This window comes from Peromyscus leucopus, chromosome 22 (genome assembly GCF_004664715.2).
Source record: "Peromyscus leucopus breed LL Stock chromosome 22, UCI_PerLeu_2.1, whole genome shotgun sequence".
In the NCBI taxonomy this organism is placed as follows: Eukaryota; Metazoa; Chordata; class Mammalia; order Rodentia; family Cricetidae; genus Peromyscus; species Peromyscus leucopus.
This window is the reverse complement of record NC_051081.1, coordinates 29,868,511-29,883,005: the sequence shown is the minus strand read 5'-3', so window position 1 is coordinate 29,883,005 and position 14,495 is coordinate 29,868,511. Positions and strand designations below refer to the sequence as shown.

The 14,495-nt window shown below is 41.9% G+C and overlaps 1 protein-coding gene across 4 annotated transcripts in view; it reads left to right on the top strand.

Annotated features, from left to right (window-relative positions):
• The window catches only part of Rasgrp3 (RAS guanyl releasing protein 3), a 108,745-nt gene that overhangs the window by 43,871 nt on the left and 50,379 nt on the right, over positions 1 to 14,495 (top strand). For all 4 annotated transcript variants that reach the window (XM_028873414.2, XM_028873433.2, XM_028873412.2 and 1 more), the window contains exon 2: positions 14,198 to 14,330. The gene's annotated coding sequence lies outside the window, so the exon portion shown is untranslated. The remainder of the gene's footprint in view (positions 1 to 14,197; positions 14,331 to 14,495) is intronic.

The following is a 14,495-nucleotide window of genomic DNA, read 5'->3' as shown; positions in this document are numbered from 1 at the left end:
TTTTGGTGCATTTCAGGAGCGGTCTTAAGGAGCAGGCCTCTTTGAGAACCTGGAGAAAGGTCTTACCCTTACCCTACACCCATGCACAAACATATATTGAGCAGAAATTCCATGACTGTCAGCAGACAGCCAAGTCATCTCTTCATATCTAAATGACAAGTGAACAGTTTCATAGTAAAAAAAAAATCCACACTTCTATAACTAGGTGCTTTACTTCGAAATCATCTTTCTTTGGCATTTAGTTTGTGTATCTTAGACATCCCCATGTGAATCTGGCTTCTAAATGCTTACTACAGTGGGGTATTTGTCTTTTGGCCACTGTACTCAGTGCTTAACCATGGGCCAGTCCTTATCATTTTGGCCATAGGGACCTTCTTTTGGAAGAAGGTTACTAACCTCGTAACACTTTCAAGAAGTCCTCTTGAAAAGTGGAAATGCACCTTGTTGTCTCCCACTCCCACAGTCTCTTTCTGAATTGGAGGTTTAGTTTCCAGGGTCAACCCAAAACACTATCAGAAAACTTGAATGGACAGGAAGATGAAACTGGGTGGGGGCAGATCCATCCTGCAGCTGCCCTGACCAGTACACAAACCTTCTGTTCTTTCTGGTTTCTCTTCTTAGAGTGAGAGATAACAGAGGAGGACACCAGCTCGGCTTCTCAGCCAGCCATGACTTGTGAAGTCATGGAATATCATTTTAAGCTGTGTTACATTCGTTGATGCTGTGGAACATTTGTTTAGTGATGCAAAAAGATGTGTTGCATTCTTTTATGTTGCATTTATTTAACTCTGTGAAGCTGTGTTACTGTGCCTGTCTAAAACACCTGATTGGTCTAAAAAAGAGCTGAACGGCCAACAGCAAGGCAGAAGAGGGATAGTCGGGCTGGCAGGCAGAGGGAATAAATAGGAGAAAAAAAAAAAAAACGAAGAGCAAGAAAAGAAGGAGAGAGGACACCAGGGGCCAGTCACCCAGCTACATAGCAAACCATGGAGTAAGAAGTAAAGAAAGGTATATAGAATAGAGAAAGGTAAAAGTCCAGAGACAAAAGGTAAATGGGATAATTTGAGTTAAGAAACGCTGGCTAGAAATAAGCCAAGTGAAGGTCGGGCATTCATAAGTAAGAATAAGTATCTATGTGATTATTTAGTTGCTGGATGGTGGACTCCTAAAGAGTAAGGAGTTAAACAAACAAAAAACCAACTTCATTGTGACTTTATTTTATTCAAATGTATAAATGACACACAGGAAACTATCCTGAAAGCCACACAATGGGGAGTATGTGTGATTTCTGGAAGACTACGTGGATGTCCCCAGTTGTAGTTAAAAAACTCAGAGCAACAGGAAGAGAAAGCAGGACAAAGTGTGACACTATACTCTCTATAGTGTACAGAAGGAAAGAAATGGACCTTATTTCATTTATATTTTTCTTAATCTTCCTAGACTATACCAAAGGAAATGTCAAAACACACTGACCCAAGTATTCATTAGTGAATACCATTGTATTGAGAACTATTTTTTACAGGTGCCCTGTGTGCATGTGTGTCTGTGTGTGTGTGTGTGTGTGTGTGTGTGTGTGTGTAGGAAGCATGAATGTGCAGATGCAGATGGATGTGTTTGTGTGTGTGTAGAGACCAGAGGTCGGTGTTGGCCATTCTCCTCTACCACTCTTCCTTTTATTTACTAAGGCAGAATCTCCCACTGAATCAGGAGCTCATCTGGCTACCCGGTTGTATCTTGTGTCTCTTGTCTCTGTCTCACCAGCCCTGGGGTGACAGGTAGGGTGCCCTGTGGGTGCTGGGGATCTGAACTCTAGTTCCTACGCTGTGTGCCAACTGTTTGATCCCTGAGCTATCTGTCCTGCCTGAGAGCTTATTGTGAAAGAAAAACACAGAAGTCAGAGGAAATTGGAAACCTGGTAGTCATGTAGACATTTAAGGGTACTATGAATGAAAATAAATAATACCTTGTTAGCCCAGCGATTCTCAACAGGCTGCTTTTGTGCCCTGGTGAGAGATGAAATCTGTTTTGCAGTTTGAGCCTCCCTTTTGAGTGAGCATGAGGGGAGGCTTGAGGAAGCAGGGTAGTTGCCTTGTCTTCCCCCTTATCTAATCTACATGTGGGACCACTCTTGGGCTCTGTACCTTGAAAGATCCTCCTCAGCTTTTGAACCTGTGATGGCTGAGGACCACCCAACAAGTCTGAGGTGAGGGCTGACAGAGGAAATGTCAGCAAGCAGTCATCAGATTTTCTCCCTGCTTAGAAAAGAGACCCTACATGTTCCTCCTAAACCTCCCAAAGCGGGAAAGGCACATCATGGAATGATAAGGGACACTTGGTCTCAGCCTCAGGGGACAACAGAGGGTAGAGAGGATTTAGGGAGCCTGGGAGGCCCTTGCTGATTGGCTCAAGTAACTGCAGCCTTGCGGTTGGCAAACCTAGAACGTGCAGATCTGATTTTCCTACAAGAATCAAGAAAGCTAGATGTTAAAGTGGAAGTTGGACTTGTACATGTTTTCACAAATAGCGAAACAATTTTGAAAAATTCTAAATGCCAGCAGCAGAGCTAACAAATACAGCTATGGGCTGAGTTGTTCCCAGAGGCCGCCAATCTGTAGAAGGAGGTAGAATTGATTAGCGTACATGGTCTTCACTGTCGGCAAAGCTTGGAGACCTGCAGTCCATCGTTTGTCTGTCCTTAGGTAGGCTTTCTCAGCTAAGTGGGGAAAGGTGCAAAGAGAAAGGTGATGTCTTCCCAGGGACTGTGTTCTTGCATGTCACTGCTGTCCCATTAGAGACAGAGCTTGGGTGGTTATGTACAAGCAAGGTTGTGTTTCTGGACCCGCAAGCACATCTGTGTGAGACATTGCTGTTGGCAATTCTGACAGTACTCTCACTGTCCACATAGTCCTCAGTTGAAAACTTGGGGGAATGATTCGGATATGGTCCGAGTTACAGCAAAGGTCCAGAAGCTTGGAGATGGCTGGATGACAGAAGAGATTTTCTAGATTTAAAAAAAAAAATGTAGGTGGTTGGGCCTTTGTTCACATTTTATTAAAGGAATCACTGCCTTCTCCAAAAGCTGAACATTAAATTTTAGGAAAGAAACTATCATGATAGAAAAGAAGTTGGCTGGGCATCGTGGCTCATGTCTGTACTCACCAGCACTCAAGAGGGGATTGGAGCAGAAAGGCTTAAAAAAAAGAAGAAGAAGTCAACGACAACACATTTATTTGCAACCCATAAAACTAGTACATGTTGGGTCTCAAGTATTTTTTCATTTTTCTTATGTAGAGACAGTTAGTTCCAGACATTTTGGTATTTTTCCTAGTCATTGAATGTTTTTATGGTTTTTTTTTTTGTGTGTGTGTGTGTGTGGGTTGTTCTTGTGTATGACTACAGGCATGTACATGCCATGACAGCCATACACAGGTCATAGGACAACCTCAGCTGTCAGTTTTTACCTTCCACTTTGTCTGAGACTCCTGCTTCCCACTGTGCACCCAGGCTAGCTGGCCCATGGGTGACTTGGACTTTTCTGTCCCTGCCTCTTTATCTCATTCTGGGAACGTGGGGGTGGGGGTGGGCGCATTTGTTACCACCCCTGGCTGTATGTGGGCTCTGGGGATCCAAACTCAGGTCCTCACACTTGCGTGGTAATTACTTCACTCATTGGGCTGTCTCTGCTGTCCTCCATTTTTTCCCCCCAGGAACAATGAAAGAACGTAGTACCAAATTAATGAGATGTTTAAACATGTTAATTTGTATTTTTTTTCAGTTTTAATTATACAACTATATATAACTTCCGTTACATTTAGTAGTGAGGAATTATCTTTTTACCTAAAGTTCTGGTGAATTCTGAATGTTTGTATGATTAGTAAGAAGACAATTAGATAAAAAATAAGATTAATAAATACACGCTCTATTTCCCTTCCTCTCTCTCTACCTCCCTCCTTTTCTTCCTCCCTCCCTCTCTTCCCCCTCCCTTTTTTCTTTCTTCCTTCTTTCCTTCCTTCTTTCTTTCTTTCCTTCTTCCTTCCTTCCTTTCTTTTCTCCTTTTTTTTTTTTTCTTGAAACAGGGTCTCTCTATATAGCCCTGGCTATCTTGGAACTCTCTGTAGACCAGGCTGGCCTTGAACTCACAGAGATCCATCTGCCTCTACCTCCAGAGTGCTGGGATTAAAAACATGTTCTACCAGGCCTGGGGTACATGCACTGTTTCCTGGGCTATAAATTAGAAGCAAATGTTGAAAAGGAGCTGCTAGATATGGTGGTAAGATATAACAGTCAGCTGTTATGGGAGCCTGCGCGCTTGTAAAAATCCCCTCAAGTTACTGCAGAAGCTGCTGACTTCTGGTTCTAAGTTTACTACCAGCTTGGTTTCAGTTACTATTTCAACTCAACATCCTTGTTGCAACCAGCAGATCCATTCACAGGACGTTTAATGAAGATGTTTCCCTGGGTCATCCACCCTCAGACTTGGTTTTAGGGACATTAGGAACCGACAAGCATTGTTTCCTGGAATCTCATCATGATCTTTGATCTAGAAAGATGGAGAAAGAGAAGGCTAGAGAGAAGTAGACACAGCTTCTCATGAAGTAACAGCGTAGGAGATCCAGAAATGGGCAGAGTAAGCCTGGTGGGCCGGGCCATAAAAGAGGAATTAATGAATGGAGATATCCCCAAATGCGAGCACATTAGGATGCCTGGAGCTCTCACTCTCTGTTCCCTGTGCCATGCCAGTGGCTTACTCAAGCTTGAGACTGACACCTCCTGCTTATCTCTCCTCTCTATTGGAGCCAAACCGAACATTCTAAATGCTTACAGGACACCCTCTTTAAAATCTTTACACAGTTTCTTATTGTGTTACATACCTCTAGGGTCTTTCCCATGGTATACAAAACCTTTGATAAATGACCCCTTACCCCAGGCCCACCCCTCATCCCAGGCCCACCCTTACCCCAGGCCCACCCCTCATCCCAGGCCCACCCTTACCCCAGGCCCACCCTTACCCCAGGCCCACCCTTACCCCAGGCCCACCCCTTACCCCAGACCCACCCTTATCCCAGGCCCACCCCTTACCCCAGACCCACCCTTCACCCCTGGTCCACTTCTTATCTCGGGCCCGCCCAAACCCTCTCTCTGCTCCTCCGTGCATTATAACATTATGAAAACGAACTCCTTTTTTCATAGCCCCCACACTCTGCACATTGCCTTTTACTGTTTTGTTAAAGTGCTGCTCCACCCCTGACACGTTCTAGCTTGGCAATAGCAAACACGCTTTTCAATAATTCTCCACCTTCCAGAACCTTCTAGACAGACTTCGGCACCCCGTGAACTGGTTTCCTCTATGCTTTGTGTGATTTATATCGCCGCCTGAATCGGCTTCCCTGGGAGTCTCTAAAGAACAAGACTGTACTTTTAGAGACCTCCCTACACATAAAATGTGTCTGATATCTCAGCAAAGATATCTCTCTCTGCCAACACGCTCTTTACTCTTCCAACGTGACCTTTAAACACCAGATTTGCTTCTCCTTCTTCTCATTTCTTGGTCCCCTCTAATTGTTTGTTACTTCATGATAAGCTATCTTCTGTTCCTTCTATCCTTCTCTTTCTCCGACTCTCTAGGTTGGAAGTCGCCATCAGATTCTTGGTTCTAGGAAGTGCGTAACTTTGGAAGCTAGCCATAACCAACCCACACTACCAACTTCTAAATCAGTGGTCTGCAACCTGTGGGCTGAGACTCCTCTGGGGTTGCATATCAGATATCCTACGTATCAGATATTTGCACGATTTACGATTCACAACAGTAGCAAAATTACAGTCATGAAGTAGCAACGTAATAATTTAATGGTTGGTAGTCACCACAACATGGGGAGCTGTGTTAAAAGGGTCGAGGCATTAGGAACGTTGAGAACCACTGCTCGAAAGGCTTGAAAAATTCCAAAGTCCTTTGCAGTATGTTGACAGATCTCCCTCTACCGGGCTCCAGTCTCCCAAATGTAAATATGTTGTTAATCCATTCATAATATTGTCTTAATGAGAAACCGTATTTTAAAGTCCAGAAAACTGCTTGGCAAATTCAGTTGGGAATGTTTCACCAGTCCAGGACTTCTTCATTTTAAAATCACCTTGTGGTTCACTCTCTCTAACTTTCCACAAACGGATTCTTTTGTTCGGCTGAGAAAGATGGAGTGACTTCTTTCCTGTTGGACAATAACAGTGAACCTTACAGAAAGTTAACTGGGACCTACAATGCCACAGAATGTTCTAGTAACTTCTGCTTTCTTTTCGGTAGGTATGTGCTATGATTTCAGGAGCAAGGAAGTTGATGTCTTAGGTGTGAGAATGAGCCATGTCCCAGTCTCTTGATTTCTTTTCCTTTTAGAAAAAAGAAGAAATATTTGTGGTAGGATAAGTATCTGAAATTAAAAAAAGAAAACAGCCGCGTCACTAAGGGGAGCCCTCCAGTTGGATGCTTCAAGCTGTCTAAATGTAACTAAAAGCAAAGGAGGAATTTGAAAGGCACTTTTTTTTTTTTTTTTTTTTTGGTTCTTATGTTTGGCTTTTAGTCAGTTCCAATAAAAAGTCTAGCTCCAAATCCCTGATTCAGAAGCAATTTAAACTGAGATTTTTACCATCTCATAAAAGAGTACTATAAACACGCAGGTTTCTAAATAGGAACAAATGTTTTCACTTATGTGTTAGTTTCACATAATAGTACAGTTTCAGTTGGAGAAGAAAAATAATCCGTATAAGAGGTTTTGGTGGGTTTATTGTCTGTGCACACGAAACTGGTATCAAAAAGATTTAAAAAAAAGTTTATTTTTTAAAATATGTCCCCATATGTTATTCTTGTTTTTTTTTTTTGGGGGGGGCGGTTTGAGACAGGGTTTCTCTGTGTAGCTTTGCGCCTTTTCTGGATCTCACTCTGTAGATCAGGCTGGCCTCGAACTCATAGATATCCACCTGGCTCTGCCCCCTGAGTGCAGGGACTAAAGGAGTGCACCACCACCGCCTGTCTTGTTATTCTTGTTTTAATTTAGTTGTATGTGTATGCATGCTTTGCCCACATGTGTGTTTGTGCACCACATGCATGCCTGGTGCCCATGGAGACCAGAAGAGGGCATCGGATGACCTGGAAGTGGAGTTCGTTGTGAATGGCCTTAGAGGTGCTGATAATTGAGTCCCAGTCCTCTAGAAGAGCAGCCAGTGCTCTTAATGAAGCGCTGAGCCACCTCTCCAGTCCCTGCTCTTTCCTGATTACGTACTTAGGTTAGCTTATAATGTAATGGGAGTCATCACAGCATCTTTATACACATGCGTCCTGATACTTGGTTTTCATTTGCTCCCATGTGTTCCCTCCCCGACTCTGGCTGATTCCCTCCCTTTCCGAATTACTTTCTCATCACATTTTCTTCCTTCCTTCCTTCCTTCCTTCCTTCCTTCCTTCCTTCCTTCCTTCCTTCCTTCCTTCCTTTCTTTCTTTCTTTCTTTCTTTCTTTCTTTCTTTCTTTCTTTCTTTGTTTTTTGAGACAGGGTTTCTCTGTGCAGTTTTGGTGCCTGTCCCAGATCTTGCTCTGTAGCCCAGGCTGGCCTTGAACTCACAGAGATCCGCCTGGCTCTACCTCCTGAGCGCTGGGATTAAAGGCGTGCGCCACCACCGCCAGGCTCATCACGTTTTCTTATCACATATATTTTATTGCTCTTTCTGTTTTCCATCCACCTAAGGACATCTCCCTTCTCTCTCATGGTCATCTTTCTAATTTTATGACCTACTACCCCTATGGTTTTTTTTTTAATGTTTTTATTTATTCATGCAGTTTTATTGTATTTGAGATTGGAATCTACCTACATTGCCCAGGGTAATCTAAACTTCTGGACTTGAACCAGCCTCCCAGATAGCACCACCCCTCCTGGATTGATTTGTGCATTTTTTTTTTTTTCAAAATTCAAAGATTGAGTTAGAAGACATGGTGGAGTGTGCCTAGAATCCCAGAATGGGGAGTCTGGAGTACCCAAATCATGAGGTCTAGGACAGCCTGCACCACACAGCAAGTTCAAAGCCAACTTGTACATACTGAAACCCTGTCTCAGAAAATAAACAAGCCAAAAAAAAAAATTTAGTTATTTAATGAAATCCAAGGCCTCGGTGGTGGATGTGGCCCAGTGGTAGAAAAGCTGCTTAGAAAGTATGAAGCCCTGAGTGGGGTGGGGAGAAGGGGGTTGTTGGGGCAAGGAATTGTCTCAGAGTTCATCTCACGAGGGTTCAGTGTATTTTAGTAATAATTAAGTAATAAGATTTTAGCTGCATTTTCTTTGCTGCTGGAGTCCTGGAGTGGGACAGGGCCTCTAGAGTAGATTTTGGCAGGGAGGGCTGGGGGGTGTAGGTGGGAGATAAAAAAAACTCAGAACAGTGATTGGCATGGAAATCATTTAAAAAAAAACAAAACCCTTCTCCATGTCCTCTTCCTCCTCCTTCACTGCTACCACCATCATCAATTATCATCATCACCCCCACCATCATCATCAATTACTATCATCACCATCATCATCATCACCACCGTCCATTATCATCATCATCACCACTATCATCATCATCATCAATTATCATCATCATCACCATTATCATCATCACCATCATCATCATTATCAAATTCACTCTGAAGTAAATGAAATAATCAAAGGAATGCAGGGATGTGACTATTTCAGGTGACTCCATACCAGATCTTTCTAAGGTTTTAGGACCACCAACAGAATTACTATGAAGACAAGATAAGCATCTTGAGAACAAAACACTGATTTTTTTTTTTAATTAGAAAATACAACTATTTTTCCAAAGTCCCAAATCTGAATTTCTGGGGTAAAACATTTTCTAGCTGACAGTCTCCTTTTGGAATGTCATTTTCAGTTCGAATAGGGGGTTAGCATACTAAGTCCTAACCCTTTGGTGTGCAGGAACACATCCATCTGTATATCACCCACCCACAAGTGTCTACGGCGTGTGCACATGGCTTTGTTTCACACCCAGATCCTTCCAAATGCCAGGAAAGCACCTTTGGGTTGGACTTCGGCGTTTTTATGGTTTATTACTAAAGCATCCCCTGGACTTTGGTGTTTAATTTGCCTCAGCTAACACTAAGTATGGTAGTTTGACTGCCAGTAATAAATGCCAGCGAGTAAGGAAAAAACACACAGCTGAACTTTGCTATTTTATTGTTTCCCCCTACCGCTGCCCCAGATGCAACGAGGTCTTGTGAGTGAGATGAACTCTGAGCTGCTCCTGTCTGGTACTTGGTACCAGTGTTCCCCTGGGTTGCCAAGCCTACTGTGACAATAAAGCTTATTCATCTACAGACAATATGGCCAGTGATAAATGCTTAGGAGTCAGCACAGGAAGTAGCGAGCATGTGTTCTCGACAGTGCCTAGAAATGGATTGAACAGGCTAAAAGGTTTTCAGCTCATGGTGGGGCGGGGATACATTTTTGGAGTCAGACTAGGGCTTTGGGAATTAGAGGGTAATATGCTATTGGACCATCAATTCCACCTCTTTAGGCCTCTGTGTTCTTATTTATGCAGTAAAGATAATAATGCTTAGCTTTTGGGATTTTATTAGAGTAACTATAACATAGATATTTCCCCCAGCATTGTAACAGTCATGCTATATTTCCAGCAATAAGTGGTATTTTTACATGCTATTATTGCCTTTTTTAAAAAATTCAGAACGAAAAAATCCTATTAATGTTAATTGATATCCTATTAATTTAGTAAAATCCTTTAGAAGAAAGTGATAAATGAACAGGCAGCACATAACTTAAGACCCAGGATAATCTTATTAAATAAGCCTGTCAAAGGCAAGAATGGAAAGTAGCTTTAGAGTTGAACACAGTGTTTTCATTGTTAAATGACCTTTGGACTAATGCTCAGCCATCCCTAAGTGTAGGGGATTTTATTCTTTATGTCATCCATTAGGGCCTGTGGACAATGATTCGTCCTTGCTGTGAGCACAGGGCCCATGCTCTGTGTTCAAACTGTCTCAGTAGCTCTGTGGCACAGACAGCTTTGACAGTGATGAGCACGAGACCAATTGAGTAACCTGGGAAGGGCAACAGACCAGAGGAAACAGGGTAGAAAGAGACATCCAAAGAAGTGAGGGACGAGCTTGAAAAAACTGGGACTGAAAGCTAAAGTAACAAGACGGAAGTTGAAATAGCAACAACAACAACAACAAAACAAACAACAATAATAATAAACAACAACAAACAAACAATAACAGCAAGCAACAACAATAACAACAAGCAACAGCAACAAAAACAACCAACCAACCAACCAAACAAACAAAAAAAACTAACTAGAAAGTAGGAACTAGCAAGAGAATAGCAGTGCCATGTTGCAGTTTTTTTTTAAATCTCTTTGAAGACGACAGGAAATGAAGGTCCTAGAGGGTGTGAATGGCTGGCCAGAGATGTGGGAAGCCTGGTTGGGAAGGTGGTGATCATGGTGAGTCATGGGTTGCAGTTGTCAAATGAAATAAGCTGAGTCAATGCAAAGGGTGAGAGAGAAGTCATTTCTCTGTTATTATCTCTACTAATTTCTTTTGGTGGCTTAAGGTCCTTGTCACCTGTCCAGGCAAAGGTAGATGAGATATCAGCTAGGACCTGTGACATCTTCTTTGTTGTTGAGACAGTATCTTATTTATTCCAGGCTTGCCTTTCTGTTGTAGAATATTATTTTAAGACGTGTTACATTTTTTTTTTATGCTCTGGAACATTTGTTTAATGATGCGAAGATGTGTTGTATTTGTTTATGTTGCATTTCTTTAACTCTGTGAAGCTGTGTTACTGTGCCTGTCTAAAACACCTGATGGGACTAATAATAAACTAGAGATCCAGTAATGAGGCAGGAGAAAGGATAGGTGGGGCTGGCTGGCAGAGAGAATAAATAGAAGGAGAAACCTGAGAAAAGAAGAAAAGAGTAAGAGAACAAGAAGGGGGTGCTAGGGGCCAGCCACCCAACCACAGAGCCAGCCACGGAGTAAGAGTGAAAGTGAGACATACAGAAGTAAAAGAAAAAAAAAAGAAAGAAAAGAAAAAGCCCAGTGGCAAAAACTAGATGGGATAATTTAAAGTTAAGAAAAGCTGACAAGAAACAAGCCAAGCTAAGGCCGGGCATTTATAATTAAGACTAAGCCTCCATGTTTGATTAATTTGGATGGTGGGCCCCCAAAGGACCAAGGAGTAAAAAAGACAAATGAGCAAAAACAACCAACAACATCTTTAATTATCTAAGAAGGTGACCACGGACTCCTGATCCTTCTACCTCCCCCTCCAAAGTGCTGGGAATCCTGGCACGTGTCGCCATGCTTTGTTTCTAGCAGTGGTTCTCAACCTTCCTAGTGCTGCGTGCGACCCTTTAATACAGTTCCTCATGTTGTGGTGAGCCCCCAGCCATAAAATTATTTTTGTGGCTACTTCATAATTACAATTTTGCTACAATTATGAATTGTAATGTAAATATCTGTGGGTTTTGATGGTCCTAGGCGACCCTTGTGAAAGGGTCATTTGACCCCCTCCAGGGGTCATTTGACCCACAGGTTGAGAACCACTGGTTTATATGGTGATAGAAATCAGACCCAGGACTTTATGTGCATGCTAGACAAGTCACGTATCGACTGAGCTATAGCCCCAGTCCTCAGCCCCCATCTCTGGTATATGCTTCTTCAGTCTCTTCTCCATGCTATGGCTGTAAGAATCTTTATGATTCCAGCGTGATCCCGCTTCTTTCCTGTTCACTGTTAGAGGAATAGTTTCCCCCTTGTCCTTAGTTCTGTACTTCTTGGTAGCTTACGCTACTCCTTGGGACTTAACTACTTCTACCTCATTAGTCCTGGTCCCTGCTGTATCCAACATTCAGTTATCCCACATGTCTTGCACATCCTCCCCACTGCTGTCTCCTTGCCCACTCTTTGCCCAGCTAAAACACTCCCAGCTTCTAGACTCAATAAGTACCCCTCCCTACATGCTCTGTGCTGTGCTTTGGACGTTATTTTATCATATCCGCTTCTCTAGTTCTTTGTTACTGCATAGAAACATGAGATGTATGTCTCTGGGTCATCAAACCATCTTCTCCCTTCCCTGCCCTTCAGCAGCTGCTCTGGTGCCTTGCTTAGCATCTCATATTTAATTCATCCTTAGTATTTGTCACATAAATTCTCTCTCAGAGCCTCAGTGTTATTTCTTTTATAGGACTCAAGATTAAGGCTTTTTTAACAATGTCACCTGTTTTAGTACAGGATTTAGGTACATACAAAAATTTGTCTCCATATAAGGTCAATAATAGTTGTTGTTTTTTTTTTAAATGTGTGTTTTGTTGGGCAAGGTTGCACTCAAGAGATAGAGACAGGAGGATTTCAATGAGTCTGAGGCCAGCCTGGTCTACACAGTGAGTTCCAGGACCATCAGGGACACATAGTGAGACCCTGTTCTCTACCCCCAAAATAATACAATAAGAAGGGGAAAAAAACCACATTCATATATGTATAGAGATATTATCTACTATGAGAAGAGAGGGTCTTTAAGAGATTTTGTTTAAGATCTTTCTGGGAAGAAAGAATGCTATAGGCAAGATAATCTTTGGAAGTTCTAATACTGTTAACATCATTTCAAACTACTTCTCATTAGATATAACATTTCACCTTATGAATTCTGCTTTCCTAGAGCTAGGAGAAACCCCTGGTGTGGTGTTGGTGTGGAACTGGTGTGGTTTCCAGGTACCTGGCACTAGGAACTTTGTCTACAGCCTGACAGTCTTTCTCAGCTTTGGCTTGAGAATTTTCAGGAATGGAATTCTATTACCAATGAGACCATCTACCCACTGCACCCTACTCCAAAGCAACAATATTTTTCATTCCATTTCACTTCTTTTGTCTTCAAATGCCACCACTTCCTGCCACATCTACAAATTGGTTCTACATTTCAAATTAAATACTCAATTTAAAAAGTGCCAGGTTTAAGTAAAACTTCCCTTGTGACTAGGCTAATGTCGAAACCTGATTTTCTTTTTTGAAAAGTTCTAAGTCAAGAGCCTGAAGTACTCATTTATATCTATAAATATTAATTAAAACTGGCATGAAATTGGCCTCTGCTTACTGCTCTTAAAATTGAGTGCATGTGTGATCATCCTAGCTAAACTTGGAGAAAGATATTTTTGATGATAGACTCTTCACAAGTTAAATCAATATAGGTCTTTTTTGCTATGTGAATGTATTGTGCCTTGGAAACCATATTCAAAAAAACCATATTCAACGAAACCCTACTGGCCATTTAGAATGATTTTTTTTCCCTTGGAAATAGTTTGAACTATCAACACTACAGTAAGTTCTAAACTACCAGGAGACTAAACGACCCAAACTACAATAACACTGACATCCCTGTTGAGATCATACCAAGTGATTTAGGATCAGAGTGGTATTTAACCACAGCAAAGAACTGGTCAGTTCTTGAACGGCGGAGCTTTGCGCCTCTAATCTCACTCGTAGCGGCTGGTTCGAACTCAAGATTTCTCTTCTGGATAAAGCTTCTTAAACTGAGTAACTCATGGAGATAAGTATACAACCAAAGTAAGATTTTACACTACGGAGATAAAACCTTTTTGGGGGAACACATTGTTGAAATTTAAAAAATAAATTTTAGTGTGGCACTTTAATCAGCAGAGCAGGAGGATTCTGTGAGTCGACCAGTCTACCAATAAAAGGCAAAACACAGAGAAATGTCTAAAACAAAAAAAAAAAAAAATTAAATTCTATTTATTATTGTTCTGGGGTGGGGATGGTCCATATGCTTTGGCCTATGTGTGGAGGTCAGAGGACGATTTTGTACAGCCAGTTCTCTCACATTTTTTAGCCGCATCTAGAGGTAAACTTGGGCCGTCAGGCTTTCGTAGAAAGCACTTTACCACCTGGGCCCTTTCTCAGGTCCCTAAAAAGCAGAATTTTGAAAGTGCCAGTTGGTTGAAAAAAATCATGCCACCAAATAACTATTTTGAATGTGTTTCCCTTTTATTTGATTTTAAGGTTGAAGTTCACACCAAATCTCAAACATCCTGTAGACCCTCAGGGAATACCTTTGGGAATGCTCAGCACCAGGTAGGTTCTTTAGAGTTCCCATTCACTGACTTGAGGTTCTTCTCTGCTGTTTTCAGGTTTTCCAGAGCACTTATAATTTGAGTTGGATGAACCAGTTCTTCAGCCTGCTTTCTTGGTGCCCTTTCCAGGGATGACAATTGCCCTTGACATCTCTTCAGACCTGGACCTTTATCTGTATGAAACTAGATTGTAAGTACTTTTTAAAATAGATCAATCAAGATTATAAGAAACAACCCTAAATACACCCAACAAGACAAAAGAAGCACACCATGACATTCATGAGAGCTAAATTTTTGCATGATGAGATTATAGGTCACATCTTTCCTTGCTATCCATTTTAAGACATGGATGCCA